The sequence below is a fragment of the Squalius cephalus genome, assembly GCF_949319135.1.
Source record: "Squalius cephalus genome assembly, chromosome: 21".
NCBI lineage: Eukaryota > Metazoa > Chordata > Actinopteri > Cypriniformes > Leuciscidae > Squalius > Squalius cephalus.
In genome coordinates, this window is record NC_137142.1 from 10,461,738 (window position 1) to 10,478,860 (window position 17,123).

Genomic DNA, 17,123 nt, shown 5'->3' on the forward strand with positions numbered 1-17,123 from the left:
GCCCAGAAAAGTTATTAACCCCCTGAGGTCGACAATCGCGCCGGCGCGATAGGCTCGCTTTTTTCAGTTCAGTTCAAAAGAAATTAATTTTGCTCTGTTGACTTTGATATTACAAGCAAGTTTCATACATCAATCGATTCTGTTAAATGTGTATTATTTTTGTGTATACTCACAATAAAAACAAAGTGTTGTGCTTTTTGCCAAATAAAGAAAAATAAACGTGATGCGAGTTCTGCCTTCTCTCTGTCAGTGAAGACCATTCTGAAACGCGTCCGAAAATGAACTGTAACTCAGTGAATACTCAGTCAAACAGGCATACAGACACACAGGCATGACGCTTGAATTCTCTTCTTTTAAATGAGGTAATTTATATAAAAAACAAATATTCTCATCTTGTGAAATCTGTATTAAAAGAGAGTGATTCCAGTCGAGCTAATTAGAGCTCATTCAAATGTAATGTGAACACGCCCACGGAGAGCGCGTGCTATTCAAACGCAAATTACTGAGGCAATCCAAGCAAACCTGTGAACACCCCCATATCAGCTCGAGAAAACACAAGTTTATTTACACCATCTGGCAGCGCTGTGAGGAATAATAATAATGGAAAATCTACCTCAGAGTGCGGGTATTGCAGGAGAGAGGATCCGAATATGTAGTAAGTTTTTTTTCCTTCTCAAGTTAATCGCGTTTCTGTGAATAAATGAACGGCAGCCACAGAGATGCGCGCTGTTTATCACATCTCGCAAAAAGACAGTTTAAATTTAAATTGCGTCTCTGTGTGAATGAATGATGATGTTTTAGCAAACTGTATTGCTATACTGAGTTGAGTAAAAATCGACAGAAATATGTTGAAATAAAATCTAGGCTATTTGTAAGCAACGTATTAAACTGAAAATTAACATTTATATGCCCTAATATTTCATAAAAACAACGTTACAGTCAGGCGTTTCTGTTTGTGAATGAATGTTTCGGTTTTAGCAAACTGTATTGCTATACTGAGTAAAAATCGACTGAAATATGTTGAAATAAAATGTATTTGTATAAGCAACGTATTAAACTGCAAATTAACATTTATATTTCTTATAATAAAAATGAAAGACCTATGTTACAGACATATGAAAGACAACATTTCGTTGATTAGTTTTGGATAGATTATACATTTTTACTGTAAAATATCTGCCACCTCAAATAAGCTTTTGTTTGCCAATATTTGCTCATGTTAAATATAGCATGTTTTGTCAAAAATAAAGTAATCAAATAATCAATCAAATCCTTAACTTTGAAATATGTATGATAAAATGTATACTTTAGTTTTTACAAAGAAAGATTACACTTGAATTGTTGTTGTAATTGTAACTTTTTTAATAAAAAAATATATTTACAAGGTAGATGTAAACAAACTATTAAAAGGTAAATATAAGCCTTTTCTTTAAATAATTTTTATTGTGTTTTATTAGTGACAAATTTGGGGAGAGGATAAATATTCCAAAACTGAAAATACAGTATGAGAATTAACTGCACAATTACTAGACATGTTTTCCTTGGATATTATAGGCCAATTTGCAAGCACAATATGTGGAAAAATAAAAAAGAATTGAGATGTTTCCAACTGTTGCTCTTGCATTCTTGTGGCTCACTGACTCACCTGAATGAATGGCTATTTAAGTATGCAGGCCCCATTGTCTCCAGGTGCGAACCACTAAATATGCATGATCGTTGACGCCCACTCCGCATATTGCCTTTCCAAACAGAAAGTGCTTTGCAAAATTCAAATCAATGTATTGTGTTATGTGAATGATAAGGCAGGGTGATTTTCACATCATTTTGAAGAAAAAACACTAGGTGATGACATCCATTAGACAAAAGTCTTATTGGCACATATTTAGAATGTGTTTTATGGCCTTATTTCAGAAACTTTAGTTTTTAGTTTTTTCAATAACCATGCATAAACATAATTCTCTCAAAAATGCAGACATGTACATTCTTGTTGCTCACATATTATGGTAGCCCTGTTTGTGCTAAATAGTGTGTAATTTTTTTTTTGCCATTAATATGTTTAGAAGCAACTGAAAAAAGCACAAATGTCAGGGCATGTCAGAACATCTCAAGGACCCCAAAAACACCTTAGACCCCAGAGGGTTAAAGAGATCGTTAATATAGTCCAAGTGACTACAGTGGCTTAATCTTAAGTATATCAAGCGACGAGAATACTTTTTGTGCGCAAAAACAAACAAAAATAACGACTTTATTCCACTATTCATTTCCTTCTCTCTGGGCCTCATAGTGTTTTTGCGCTGCGCGTCTGTGTTGCACGTCAACACGCATCACACACATGACCAGCTTCGGCCAATTGTGAGCCTACGTGGTGAAGTGTAACACAGACGCGCTACGCTAAAACACTACGTGAACCAACTAGAGGCCCAGAGAGAAGGAAATGAAAAGTGTAATAAAGTCGTTATTTTTGTTTGTTTTTGCGCATAAAAAGTATTCTCGTCGCTTGATATACTTAAGATTAAGCCACTGTAGTCACTTGGACTATATTAACGATCTCTTTAATAACTTTTCTGGGCCAGCAAGTTTCGGTCACCTAGCAGCCTATGGAGGAGTGATCCAGCTCTCAGATTTCATCAAAAATATCTTAATTTATGTTCCGAAGATGAACGAAGGTCTTACGCGGGTTGGAACAACATGAGGGTGAGTAATTACTGACAGAATTTTCATTTTTGGGTGAACTAACCCTTTAACGTTAACGCTACCAACGGTTGAGTGGCCTGACTTCTACACCTGCCCGATAGAGAGACATGAGTGACGATATGGGAAAAGAAACGAGATTCCATGCAGGGATGAGTCATGATTTATGAATATTCGATTAGTTGATTTAATTATAGAATATCTAATAGGTTGTGCGATTATTCTCTAAAATAAAATCTCCATGTTCTGGTGATATTGCGGTGGTGACGTGTTCATGTAACCAGATGGTGACGCTGCCAATAACGCACATAACATCTGTCACAAAGAACCGGCAAAAGTAATGATTATGAATGTGTCAAATATAGCAAGGAGACATTTGAATTGTTTATTATTAAAGTGTTTTGTGTCAGTGTAGGGCTGCAAAGATGAAGTTGACAATGCTGACTCATCTTCGCAGTGAACGCGCGTGAGAAATGCACACTTCATACATAAGCATATATGCTAGTCGGTTTATTTTCGTTTTGAATCGTTTTGTTTAAAAGTAGACAAGCTTTCTATATGGAATAACTAATGGAATATTTTTTAATTCGCTGATAATCGGGTGATCAGATCGCAAACCAGAATTCAAAGCCAACAAAGCTTAAATTTATGGGCTCACGCACAACTCTCATTCGTCATGAATTCAAACTTTTGCATGGCTGCGATGTAACATTTAATTGCTAACCTATTATTTATTTTGTAAACAAAGCTTTGTGCTTCACTTGTGTCATAATATTAATGTAAAACAGCATTCACATGCAAAAAAAATGTTTTGGCGGACCACCGCCGGTGCTACTCAGCCACCGCAGTGGCGCGGTTGTCAAGTTTACTGGCACAATCCTAGACGCAGAGCTGTAATCAGCACTGCAGCAGGCTGCAAAGATCATTGCAAAGATCATCATAAAAGCTCTACTTTTACCCTCTCTGTCTCCACTCTCGAATATTTTGTTAATGCGGAGAAAATACGTATGAAAACGTTTGAAAAGGCATATGATCTTTTTTCGCGTAGGGGAGAGCGGGGTACAAAGTAACGCTTTTTGACTTTCTCAGTTTGTGTAAATCTACTTATGGTTCAGAGTATTTATTTTTTCCCACATTAATTTCCCACGTCTAGTACAATTATGTGTTTTTGTTTTATTAATACAGTATTTACTTTTTTCTTGATATACCCAGAAAGGATGGAAGTGAAATGTGACAACATGCCCCATAGGTGGGGTACATTGTAACATGTGTGGGGCACATTGTAACATAACATATGACAGCTTAAAATGTTATCTGATCTAATAAAAAAAATATACAAAACAAAAAAAAATATTTTCTAAATAAAATACAATTAAAAAACTTTTTCATATAAAATAATGGCAATTTTTAATAATTAAATATAAACTCATTTTTGAGTTTTGACTACGAACACATGAAAACACAGCTATACAACATAGTTCAAAACAAATAAATAATTAGTAATTTCTGAACATTGACTCTCAGTCTTTATTCACCTTTTTCTCACATTTTCTCAATAAAATTAATAAAAGTATAGAATATAATAGCATATTTCTAATAGGGGCACATTGTAACGCAGTGTGACAACATGCCCCGCCTGCACAACTGGGATTTAAACCCTGCTAGTGTCTTCTGCTAGTTAGCGAAGCATTAAAGAACTATCTCACCTGTTAAATAACATCTTGGAGATTAAAATAATATCAGATTTGTCTTATTTTAAATAAACACAAAAAAATAGAGATGAAAAATTAACTTAAGTAAGAAATTTACTTTTGCTATGGTTTAATAAATGTCTATGGATATCTTCCAAAAAAAAAAAAAATACTTTGGCGGATTTTTTTTTTTTATATATAGTGTTGATATGGCAACTAGTAAATACACAAAGTTTCGTCATCCAAGCATGTGCGGAAGTATTTAAAACAATCGTGTTACAACTAGCCCTGCGTTAGGTTGTGCCCCGCGCTCCCCTACCCCCTGAAATCAGTCCACGTACCCCTGGGGGTACGCGTACCCCAGTTTGACAACCGTGGGTGTAGACCAAGTGAAACAGCGCTGCGTTACCTTAAAATTTTAATTTGTCAAATAAATTGACCTGTATGAGTAGTAATTCAGCACTTGCAGGTAGTTCGATAGCATGAACTGTTCTCATTCCTTTATATCCCCCGGGACTCGTGTGTGGCTAATAAAGGCCTTCTGAAGCAAAGCTATGAGTTTGTGTAAGAAAAATATCAATATTTAAAACTTTATAAGGTAAAATAACTATCTACCGACCACATGAACATACAGGGCCCTATTTTAACGATCTGAAACGCAAGTATCAAGCGCAAAACGCAAGTAACTTTGTGGGCGGGTCTTGGGCGCTGTTGCTATTATACCGGCGGGATAAATGACTCTTGCGCCCGACGCAAATCTAAAATGGGTTGGTCTGAAGTAGCTCCATTATTCATAGGTGTGGTTTGGGCGTAACGTGAAATAAACCAATCAGAGCGACATCTCACATTCCCTTTAAGAGCAGGCGCGCTTGTTCTATAGCGGATTCCTATTATAACGGCGGATTTGCCAGACGCACGCCAGGAGCGGTTCACAGCCGAGGAGACCGACGTTCTCATCAGGGACGTTGAGGATGGAGAAACACACCCAAATTAACTTTGGTTAAACAGGCGTATGATAATTTGGGTAAACGTGTAAGCTAGATGTATGCTTTTATAATAAACTGTTTATCTATCTATCTATCTATCTATCTATCTATCTATCGTAATAATGTAGGCTATGATTTGCAAAAATGAAACCTGCTGCGTCTCTGTGTAGATGAGAGAATCAAAGTGTATGCGCGTTGTGCACACGCTACATTGATTATGGCCAAGCATGCGCCCTTGAAATAGCATATGAATAACATGCGCAACGCGCCACTGACTTTAAACTAGTTTTTTCCGGTCAGTGGCGGAATTGTTTTCTAAACCTGCAAAATAGCATGAGGGAACGTTTGCGCCGGAACACGCCTCCTCTTTGCGCTGAACCGCCCTGGGGAGCGCAAGTGTATTTCTTAGTTAACCGACGTGCGTCTGTGGAGGGAAAAGTCCGCTGTGCGCGGGTGCAAAATAGGAATGATACATGCGTCGGTGTACAAAGTCAATTGCGCTGGGTGCAAGATAGGGCCCACAGATTCTAAAGTCTAAAGCACAACTTTAGAAGGCCTTTATTATCCCCCTGGTGCCGTGTGGAGTTCTTTTATAATGGATGGATGCACTTTTTTTAGCTTCAAACTGATGGTTGCAATCCACTGCCATTATAAAGCTGAAGTGTCAGGGTGTTTATTAATATAACTATGATTGTATTCGTCTGAAAGAAGAAAGTCATATGCACCAAGGATGGCTTGAGGTTGAGTAAATCATGGGGTTATTTTTACTTTAAAGTGAACTACTCCTTTAAGTTAAATCTATAAAAATCTAAAATGTGTCTACCGTATTTTTTACGGTAAATTTCTGGGAACCACAGCTGCCTGTTTTTTACCGATAATTTAACTGAATTTTTCAAAAGTTTTTATGATGACCAGGGCAGTGGTTCTCAAACTTTTTCAGCATTAGGACCCCTTTGTGTAGGGTGCATCACTTTACAATTTTAATTAAAGCAAAAGCATATTAAATTATACAATGCTGGAACATTAATTATGTTGGTTGGTAACCTTATTTCTATCATGTTTGGAAAAGTGCAACAAAACAACGGGGACAGCCAACCATCGACGGTTATGCAGAAATGATCCCTTTAATGTGATTCAAACTTTAACTAATGTAAGAGACTATTATAAATCCAAACAGGCATTGAAATTAGACACATATGTATATTATATGTATACTTTCACACGTTATTTGCTTCTATTTTAGAACACCTGATGATTATCTAATCAAAATATGTTACAGTGACGAAAAAAAACCTGAAGTCGAATGCATTTCTAATTTATGTTTCTGTATGCTGCATGAGGAGTTTGCTTTCTCATGTCACTAGCTTTAAATATGCCACTTCCCTGGATAAGGAATGCATAAAAGCGTCCAGCTGGATATAAACTAATGCAAAAGTAATTAATTTGTAGACTAGATGCCGCATTAATGCTGTCGAGGCTGAGAGGACGCTAACGCTAGTACCTCAAGTGGTTAAAACAATGGTTTGTTACCATCGTGACATGAAACATTTGGGTCAGACTTGCGTGTGTTTTTGTCACATTGTTTTAACCACTTGAGGTACTAGCATTAGTGTCCTCTCAGCCTCGACAGCATTAATGCGGCATCTAGTCTACAAATTAATTACTTTATAGTGATATGAACACATGTACTGTAGTGTACTGTATAACATACCATTTTGTTTTCTATGTTTTAAATCCGTTTTTGAAGTGTCCCACTCTGTGCTGCACGCAACCTCACGAGTCAAAACAAACTGTAGGCTACTAGGCATCAGTGATAGTTTTTGTTTTGCCTCTAGATGCCGCTCTCCTAATGTATAATGACAGCAGACCCTTCCCAGCCACTCCAGCAACGGATGCAATCCGGAAAATGAAATCAGCCACATTTGTGCAAGCACTTGTTTGCACATGCTTGCATGCAGTTTGTGTTTTTCCAAATTTATTTTGTAGTAAGTAAAAAATATGCTTTGTGGAAATGTATTGTATTGTATTGTATTGTAATGTATTGAAGTAAAAGTATACATTTTATTTAGGAAATGTAGTGGATTAAAAGTAAAAGTTGACAGTCAGAAATATAAAAACTCAAGTACAGATTCTCCCAAAAAATATTCAAGTACTGTAACAAAGTATTATTACTTTGTTACATTACACCACAGCAAAATGATAATTGCTGCAGTCTATTTAAAATTTGAATTAATAAAAAAAAAAAAAAAAAAAAAAAAATGGATTGAATGAATGATTCAATGATTCACTCATATAGACTTCAATTGTTTCATTACTGGTCGAATGAGCATTTTTGAACGAATATCTTGAATAAATGGTTAAATGAAAATACATTTTTAACTGTCACTTGTTGCCACCTACTGGTGTAACAATGTAATTGTTACAATCTTCAGGCTATTTGAAGCATCTAGTTACTTTCAAAAGGATTTAGGCCTACTTTATTTTGACCGCTACCGTTGACATCAGTGTTTATATCCGAAATATAATTGTAAATCAGTTCGTTGTTGTGGGAAGAAGGAGGCAGGAACCGGCGAACATTCAAATACTTCAATAATATAATAAACAAATACAAAATTAAAGTAAAGACAGCAGCCCCTCACGGACGACTGCTGTCACATATAACAAAACACAACATAAACTCCAGGCCTGGTCTCTCTCGACCTCCACTGTCATCACTCCACCTTTTATGCTTCCGCTCCTCCGTGAGAGATACGAGACTGGTGTGTCGCGCAGGTGTCGCTCATCATCAATCACACCACTGGCCTCGCGCCATTCTCTCACGACCCTCGGCCTCGTCCTGTTCGCCACAATAAACTTTTATCCAATTATATTATATCCAATAATTAGACTGTTTGTTAGACAATGTTGAAAATACTTCTTTTTTTTTTACACATTTTGCCTATACTAGGCTAAATACAAATAATAATAATAATAAACTAGAATACTGCTATATTATTTAACTGGAATATTTAATTAGACATAAATAAGCTGAAAAAAAAGATCTGAAATGCCATATGGGACTCAAATATGGGAACCTTCCAAACGAAGTGATTCACTAGGACCGTTTAGATCAGGGGTGTCCAAACTCAGTCCTTGGAGGGCCACTGTCCTGCAGAGTTTAGCTCTAGCCTGCCTCAACACACCTACCTGGAAGTTTCTAGAATGCCTAGTAAGACCTTGATTATCTGGTTCAGGTGTGTTTAATTGGGGTTGGTGCTAAACTCTGCAGGACAGTGGCCCTCCAGGAGCAGGATTGGACATCCCTAGTTTAGATGAACCGATTTGCTAGAATGAACCAGATTTTCCAAAGCTACACATGAGAGGAGTACCATTTTAGATTAAAGGTCCCATTCCATGGATTATTTTATTATTTTATAATGTTTCCTGGGGTGCCCTTATAATGTTAGTGTTTTTTAGATCAAATTTTTTTATAATTTAGAAATAAAAGGCATTTTTCCTAGCCTGATTTCATCACCTGATTTGAACGCTCTGTTTGAAGGGGCGTGTCTGCTGTGAGACTTCAATGTAAACGCCCTCTGCTGTGATTGGCTGACATGCTTGCATATGAAATATCTGGCATTACATGTGGAACTATCTGGAAAACTTTTACTATTACAGCTATTATACGTTTTTACTATTACAGCTATCGGGATTAACGAATCGTGAGAAGTTTTTTAAGTATTTAGATCTATTTCAATCACATAAAAGGTTGCAGTGATGAGCATTGAGCAGATGACAGTCTGTTGATCGCGTGAAAAAAGATCTTATCATTGCAACGCAGTTTCTGCACTCACTAATGATTTCACCAATGCAAACATGAGGTATATAAATACAGTAAGAGATTCGTTGTGCAGTGTAACAGCGTCATTGATTTCATAACGAGTTTTGGCAAGTGTCCAGATAAACTCGCGCTGTGTGATTGACAGCTTGGGCGATTGGAAAGGGATTGTTCTTTGATCGCTTTCTGTATATTAATCACAGTTTAAGTAAGATTATTTTCATCCTACTAAGAGAAACGATGTGAAGTTGATCGCTACTTCCATAGTTAATCACTACTTACCGCTTGCTGGAATATAGTTGAAATTGTCCTCTTCGTCAGTATGAAACGCTGAGAGAAGCCTGCTTGATATTATCCCAGGTTAGAAAAACAGTCCGTGGTGAAATGGACAGAGCAAACTAACAACTTCAAATTAAACTTTTGCGGTATCCGATTATAGATAAACATCAACCATGTCTGTCGTTCGCCATCAATACGCCTGTATTCCTGTGGGCGGAGGTTAGTCAAAACACGGTTTTAATGATGTCATTAAAGAAGGAAGTAGAGGGATGTAGTCCAATCCAGCCGTTTTTTGTAGGCGACTTCTGTTAAATAAAATATCTCGCTTGGCATTGAACTTTGAGCTTTATAATTTTACAGATATTATTTATACTCTAACAACAACATTACACACTAACTAAAGTTTGAAACATGGGATCACGAAGAACGGGACCTTTAACCGATTCAATAGAATAAATCGGATTTAACAGCGCTATATACAAGATAGAGCTGACAGTGTGGTTTACCTCCACTCGCTCGTCAGTATGCCTATACAAATGTGACATAAAAACAGAGATTGCCGCGTTGCTCGTTGGGAAAAGTAGCTCTTTACTGGAAAAGCTTGTTTTGAAAGCAGAGCTCTTCTCAAAGCTTTAAGTGTTTGGTGTGACACCATCATAGTGGAGTGCGGGAAGGATACACTAAAACTCGATTTAATTTCTAATCATCACTTCATTTTGTAGAAATTGTTTACTCACAGATGACTATGTTGTTGTTACCTTAGAATAAATAATTACTGTAAAAATGAAACAAAGCGGCACAGTATTATCAGCTCAAATCATCCGCTGCATAGCCGATGTTGTGACTCTGGAAAGCTCATTGAGCCGGCGCGAAATAAAAACATGATGTTATATGTATTTTTAATAATAGGCTACACTTTACAAATGATATATACACAACATATGATTATTTTGCAGTTTTGTTTTATTTCCAAACCATTGGTAGTATATTCTGGCACCTTTGATTGGGTGGGCCAGCCATCAATTTGGGTGGGCCAGAGCCACCCTGGCCCTTATGTGGCCTCGCCACTGGTACATCTACTTGTGCTAACAATAGACTTTTTTTCTGTTGCAGACACTGATGCCACAGACGTCTCTGAGCAGATCACATCCTCCCCCCTCTCCCCTCTCGCCCGACTGTACATTTACGCCCTACATGGGTGCCTCTGTGAGGTGGCATTCACAGCATCCTGGGATTGGTACTACACCCATGATCACAGACTAGCAGGCCACACAAGCCTTTGGGCGCTCCTTATATACAGCTCTGCCATCTTCTACATGGAAGGTCTAAGTGTGACACTGCAGAAGAAACACTGCCCACTACCAGTCAGGCTGACTGTCTACACTCTCTTCATCTATCTATGGGAGTTCAGCTGGGGGTATCTGCTTAGGCTTTTCGGAGCATGTCCTTGGGACTACTCAGAATTTAGGTATAACTTCATAGGCCTGGTGACACTTGAATATGCTGTTCCTTGGGCGTTGGCGGCGCTTGTAGCTGAAAAGCACGTTATTAGGAACACTCTGAAGATGAGGCTATAAACTGACTGTATAAAAAAAAATAACCCACTGTACACATAAACTGTTGAACAGAAACCTTTTACAAATCTTTGATTTTGTATTGGGATAAAGTGTTTAGCAGGCCTGGAAATCCTACAATGTTTACAGAGTGCAACAGTCGGGTTCCGGAAGCAAAAATCCCATTTATTCTCGCAGTTCGCATTATTTCAACTTATTTTTTAAATAATTTTTAACAGCAGAATTCTTTCTTCAAAGAAATCTCCACTAATCAGAGAACTGAAATAAGGTAATTGTAGCAAAAGATCTCTTTAGTGCCCACCCACTCACATAAAGCAGTGTGAAAGACACTATGTACACTCTGCTTAACCATTTGTATATGCATATTTTGCAATGCAATATGTTATTTATATATACACTATCAACATATTTTAATTAATAGTTTTATATTTATGTTATTTTATATTTCATTATGTAATTTGCAATGCTTGGGATGCATGTAGATTTTACCCTCTTTTTTAAATATTTTTTGCTTCAAATCAAAGTTTGTAGTGTTATTTTGTGGCTGTTTGGTTTGGTTCATGGCTTAAAACTTAAAACCTGTTAACCTGCAACCCCACTTTTGAAAAATCCCCAGAAATGACATACCCAAACTGAAACAGATACAGTTCATGAACCCTTTGTACTAAAAGCACAAGTATGATCTCATTTGAAAGCTGACACCTGGCAGTTTATTGTAAATGTAGAATTAATTATTGTCAAAATGAAAAAAATTGTTATAAATAGCTTCAAAGTTTTGTAAAGTTATTAGAAATTTATTTTTATGAAACATCCTCATGAAAATAAAATGCACTGTAGCAATCTAGAAATGCACTACAGCTAAAGCCACATGTCTAAACATTTTATATTTAAAATCTGAAGATGGTACGTCTAAAACTCTATATTTAGTTAAATGTTTTTCAAGATCATGTCATATGCCTTTATTTTGATTAGACTCTAAAATGCTACTGATGTTTAGTCAGTCTTTTGTCTCTATTGTTTTGTGGTGCAAACGAGCCCCATTCAGTCTGTCTCTCCTGCACACATTCACACCTCTCCAGTCTGGTTATGGCTCTAAATATGCATTTCTTTTGTCTGCATTATAGTTACTAACGACTGGCTATTCACAGGCTATTCATAGGGTTTCAATCCCTAATTTCTTTTATCCAAGTTCTCACTGTATCTAACTGTATCAAATGCCCTTCTGGAATAAAGAAACATTTCAGTAAGCATTCCTATTTAGAAAAAATCATAAAAGAATAACAGTTAGGTAGCAGGTGCACCCAGAGCTAGCTAGCATGTTAGCTTAGCACACCATCAATACACAACAATATATGAGATTAAAACCATGTTTGTGCTCCAAACTTACTTTATAACGCAAGCTGAGTGTTTTAAATAATCTTCTGTGATCTAATTTGGCTTCAGATAAAAAAATCTGACAGAAAATATATTATTTTATAGTATTCTGCACGATGATAAAGTCTATATAGATTAGCATTACATTATAAATATAATCTATTATTATGAAAATACCTGGCATGGCTCGAAGAACACAGGCAAATCAAATATCATTGCAATCATGTTTGTTGTCTTCAAAACATCTTTATCTGCATGTTACAGCGATCTGATAGCTTTGTGTGTGTTCGAGGCTTCCTGGAATGTCACATGATCATGGCTCTTCTTCATGTTCCATATAGCAGTTCCGCATCACAATCCGTACACGAAAACTCGCTTCCGGGCACGTAAAAACGTCAGAGCGACCCTTAACGGATTAGACCAATGAACTTTTGATGTGTCATTTACTGGGGGAGGGAATGCTCGTAAATGGCGATTTGCTTGAGGCGGCGCTGGGTGGGGAACTATGTTACGTGTCACAAGATTCCGTACAGTCATTGTTGGCAGCGTAACATGAAACCATACAACGGGGCATCATGATTTCGACGACGTGAAGGTATCGTTTCTATATAAATTTATGTGAATTACCTTAACTTTTGCTGTTTGTTACTTCATATGCTATGTATATTATCTGTGTGTCAGGCCGAAATAACCGATTTGGATGTGTATTTAGTTTCAGTATAAACTTCACGTGTTTTCAACGGTGTGTAGGTAATGTTTTAATTGATAAACTTAGCTTCTGCTATTTATTATTTGATAGGCTGTGTGTATTATGAAAGCTTGTATCCTCCACCAAAAGTCCTTCATTTAGATCATCATTTAGTTTCAGTATACTTTTTTTTTTAAATCACTGAGGTAAACCCGTCAATAACGGTCACTGTATCAAACATGGCTTTAGGTTTTAGGAAACTGTGTGCTACAAGAAAACACTGATGCACTTTTGATTTTGATAAATGTTTTAGGAACATGAACATATTTATTAAAACAAATAAATAAAGAATGCAGTACATATATAAATTAGAACATGTTATTGATATATATATATATACAAAACTATATACAAAACTATTGATAAACATATTTACAGATCGCGACTCATGGCACACTCCCTGCACAGCCATGCCTCCTCTGGTACCACATGAGTGACACACTCAGTGTGGTACCAGAGGGTGCAATTTTCACATTGCACCCACTCCACTGTCTCTGTTGCAGATCCTGGGGGGCTTGGCTGCTTGCAAGCGGCACAGATGTCATTTTGGAGCCGCTCCTGCTCCCTCTCTCTCTGTAGTCTTTCTCTCTCTTGTTCCCTCTCCCTCTGTCTCTCTCTCTCTCTCTGCTCCTTCCCCCTCTCTCTCTCCCTCTCTCTCTGCGCCTTCTCCCTCTCTCTCTGCTCCTTCTCTCTCTGCTTCCTCTTCTTCTCTTCCTCCATCAATGCTCTCCTTTCCTTGACTTCCTCCATCCTCCTTCTCTTCGCCTCCTGCTTCTCCCTCTCTTCCCTCTCCTTCTCAGCTTGGTGAGATGCAAACTCGTCACTGGTAATGCAGCGTGCTCCGGCAGGAACCTGCTGCCGCCGCCTCCTCCGGGCCGACTGGTCAAGGCGTGGCGGGACCAGGATGTGGGCGAGCCCCGCCGGGATAATTCCAGCCGAGACTATAGGATTTGGCGGCCGATGGCAGGTGGGGCACTCTACACAGTCAGCAACAACTGGCACTGATATGATGTTGGGAGGAGCCGTGGCGATGGTGGTGCCAGGAGGGGCTGGGTGGATCTGGGCCGTGGCGATGGTGGTGCCAGGAGGGGCTGGGTGGATCTGGGCCGTGGCGATGGTGGTGCCAGGAGGGGCTGGGTGGATCCGGGCCGTGGCGATGGTGGTGCCAGGAGGGGCTGGATCATCATCTGAAATGTTAATTAGAGGAGATAAAGATCTGGGCCTATTTATATAATATAAAGATATATTATCTTTAATATTAAATTATTAAAATATTAAATATTTATATATTAAATATTAGTATTTACCTGCCAAATATTAAAAGATCTTTAATATCTTTTAGTAAATTATTGTTTGCATTGTTTCTATTGTATTTATGCAGTGCATTTTTTGTTGTTTTGTTTCTCCAGTGCGTGCCTGTTCAGGGGGAACAAGCTAGTCAGCTGGAACCCCTTCATTATGTTCTCCACGGTGGCCGCCTTTGGGTAAGCAAATTTTAAGATGGATGAAAAATGCTTTTTCCCTAGGACAAGGTCTCCCCTAACCAGGCCCATATTTGTAGCCAGCTTGGTGAAGGCCTCTTTCAGTGGCCCGAAGAGGGACACATCGAGGGGCTGAAGGGCATGGGTGGTGTGGCTTGGCCGGCACACCACCTCCACACCATTGCCCCGACAGAGGTCCACCACGTCCTTGGACATATGGGTCTCGTGTTGGTCACAAGTTAGCAGGAGTGGACGCTCTGCCGGAGCATGCTTCAGGAAATGTTCGATCCACCTCACGAACAGGGGCCCATCCATGTAGCCCTTCTCACTGATGGCGTACAGGGTGTTGGGGGGGGCACCTAGCGCATAACTGTTACTGGGCAGGCATTGGGCATATATAATCATGGGGGGGATGGTCACACCTGCCGCCCTAGCACAGCAGTGGATGCTGATGTGCTCCCTTGTTACCACAGTTTGGCGATACACGTGTTTTTGTCCCCTCTGTGCATATACCTTCTCCTTCCTGCTTTTTTGTTTATCCCCAAAGCCTGTTTCATCGCAATTGAACACCAGGTGAGGACGATCATGCCAGCTCTTCCCGGCTAACATGGGCTCCAATATGTTGAAGAGTGCCTCCACCCGAGGCACCGTCACACCGAAGACCCTCTGCCGGTCCAGGGGGTCGGGGGTCCAGGCCGACAGCTCCGGGTGGCGTTCCCGGAAACGGCACCACCACATACCCATGTTCAAAGTTCACCATTATCTGGCGTCCCGAGGCCTTGACAATACCAGTGGCCATCAACGTCGCTACGGCCCTTGTCACGGGGAAGCCGTGCCTGCCCATCCAAATTATATAAGCAACTAAAGATGCCTCTTCCTCCGGGAGGAGGGCACGGCTGGGGTGGGGCTGGTAGGCGTAGGGGCCTCGCCGATGGTCCTGAAGAGTGTTGTGGGGGATGCCGTAGCGGGCCCCCACCGTTCTCAGGCTCCCCCCTTCCTCCAGGGCCGCCTTCATGTCCTCTTCGGACCATTTTTTATAGGCTTTGTTTTGTTTTTGGCATTTTCTAAAAACACAAAAGACTTTGAGTTTTCTGTTTTGTTTGATTTTAAAAAATAAAGAATAAATGGTTCATTCATTCACCTGTTCATTAGTCAAGTCAAGTCAAGTCATCTTCATTTATATAGCGCTTTTAACAACGTAGATTGTTTCAAAGCAGCTTCACAGAGATAAGCGTATAATTTAAGGTAACAGAGATTGTTTTGGCTTTATAGCAGAGTTAAGTTATTTTCCATCTAAAGTTAGTTTTGATTGATTTGCTTCCGTCGCAACGATCATTTGTTATTAAATTAGGGGCCGCTAAGACGACACCATTCCCTCTACACAGACTTTAAACGCGAACCTGTGAGAAACGCTGATGGCGTTCACATGCGCATTTAGAATGGGTTCTATAGTTATGTGCATTTGAAAATACGCAGGTTTGGAATTCCCTACAAGCCAAGCCTAAACAAAGTACTTGTCTTTCCTTATAAATTTTGATAAAGAATTTTATTTTATTTTGTTGCTTTGGGGTAGGAACGCGAAACGAATTTTCCCGACAACGCCTTATCTGGGCGGTAGAGGGATCCTCCATAGGGAGAGACTAGTTGGCACTTCAGCACTGCGTTGTCATCGGGTCCAGGCGAAGGTCCTTCGTCAGATCTGGATACGGCCCGGATCCGGCAGGCTGCAGGAAAACCTTGGGATAAACACAGACACTAAAATTAGCGTAGATGCCATTCTTCTCATGATGTAACGAGTACATCAGGATTTATGGGAAGTGTTCCCGGTTCCGGCTGACCTAATCTATGCAGCCTAACATTAAATTATAGAAGTCTATAATGTATTATGTGAATGCTAGGTCAAAGAGATGTGTCTTTAATCTGGCTTTGAACTGACAGAGTGTGTCTGCTTCCCGGACAATGGTAGGAAGACTGTTCCAGAGTTTTGGTGCTAAATATGAAAAGGATCTACCGCCAGCAGTCGATTAGTTCTTTGAGATCACTGGGTTGAAGCAAAATGTTTACATTTGTCCTGGGTGGCTTACATTATAACTAGCAGCTATGTATATAAACTTAATAAAATGGGTATAACACTGTTCATTCATGTATTCATTAGCTAGTTCTTTGAGATCACTGGGTTGAAGCAAAATGTTTACATTTGTCCTGGGGGACTTACATTATTGTAGGGGGCGGGGGGAGGCTAGTAAAAAGCGTTTAGCTGCTAGCGCTGTTCATTCAAGTGTTCAAAAGCTGTTTCTAGCGCACGTCAAAGTGCGCGCCAAAGTGCAGTTTCTTCTGCTTAAGCTGCTAGCAGTAGCTAGCTACTTACTTCATTTATGGACACCCTGCCTCATCGTGCAGGGTGTCTTATAGTAGTTAGATTTCATTATGACACAATTTACTTCACATTTGACTCTTTGGTTGACTTTAAAGACCTTATATC

The 17,123-nt window shown here is 39.1% G+C and overlaps 1 long non-coding RNA gene across 1 annotated transcript in view; it reads left to right on the plus strand.

The window, feature by feature from the left end:
- LOC307149390 overlaps positions 1–10,650 on the plus strand; it is a 29,577-nt gene extending 18,927 nt beyond the window's left edge. The window contains exon 3 of the long non-coding RNA XR_013819554.1: positions 10,578–10,650. This is a non-coding gene — a long non-coding RNA (uncharacterized lncRNA). The remainder of the gene's footprint in view (positions 1–10,577) is intronic.
- The last annotated feature ends 6,473 nt before the right edge of the window (positions 10,651–17,123 follow it).